Here is a 710-nt window from a genome sequence, read left to right on the forward strand (position 1 = left end):
TGGGAACTAGGGCGCAGTAGGCACCCTGCCGGGAAGGCGTGGGGGTGGTTCCCTTAGAGCATCCAATCAGCAGCAAGGCCAGGCAGTGGTGCTAGTGACGTATGCACGCTTTGCTCCGCCTCACTGCGGGGCTGACGCTTTGCGCGGTCGGCCACGCCAGCTCTAGCGCGAGGAGAGAGGAGGGCTTTGGGGCCGATGGGCTGCTGGAGGGCGGGCTGTCGAGGGTAGGGGAGAGTGGGCATGCGCAGCAACTCCGGAGCGGGAGGGGAGGTGGGGCCTCGCGCGCATGCGCGCTGCAGCCCGCCAGCGGCCGCGGGTGGAGGGGGCGGTTCCTCGAGTGTCGGCGGCCGGTAGGGGTGGGCAGGCTGGCGGCAGGTGCCGCCGCGGCCGCCGCGCAGCCTCCTCCGGTGCCTGGTGTCCTCGTCCTCCCGCGGTGATGAGCTGGGCCCCATCGGGGCCTGCACCTGCTGGCTGCCCGTCACCGCGGACCTCCAGGCGTGACCTCGGCCTCCTCGCGCGCCGGCCCCCGCGGCGCGGCTCCTGACAGGGAACTGTAGCGGCCTCTCCGCCCTGCGTCCTCGCGGGGGCCGCCCGGGGAGAGCGGCCGGCCCCCCTCCCCCGTCCGCCGTCCTCAATGTCTCCCCGGCGGGGAGGGGGCTGCCTGGGAGACGCGCTGAGCGGCCCCCCCCGGAGGCCCGTCGGCGGCCACC

This window comes from Condylura cristata, unplaced genomic scaffold, assembly GCF_000260355.1.
Source record: "Condylura cristata isolate star-nosed mole 26May11 unplaced genomic scaffold, ConCri1.0 scaffold00046, whole genome shotgun sequence".
Classification (NCBI taxonomy): Eukaryota; Metazoa; Chordata; class Mammalia; order Eulipotyphla; family Talpidae; genus Condylura; species Condylura cristata.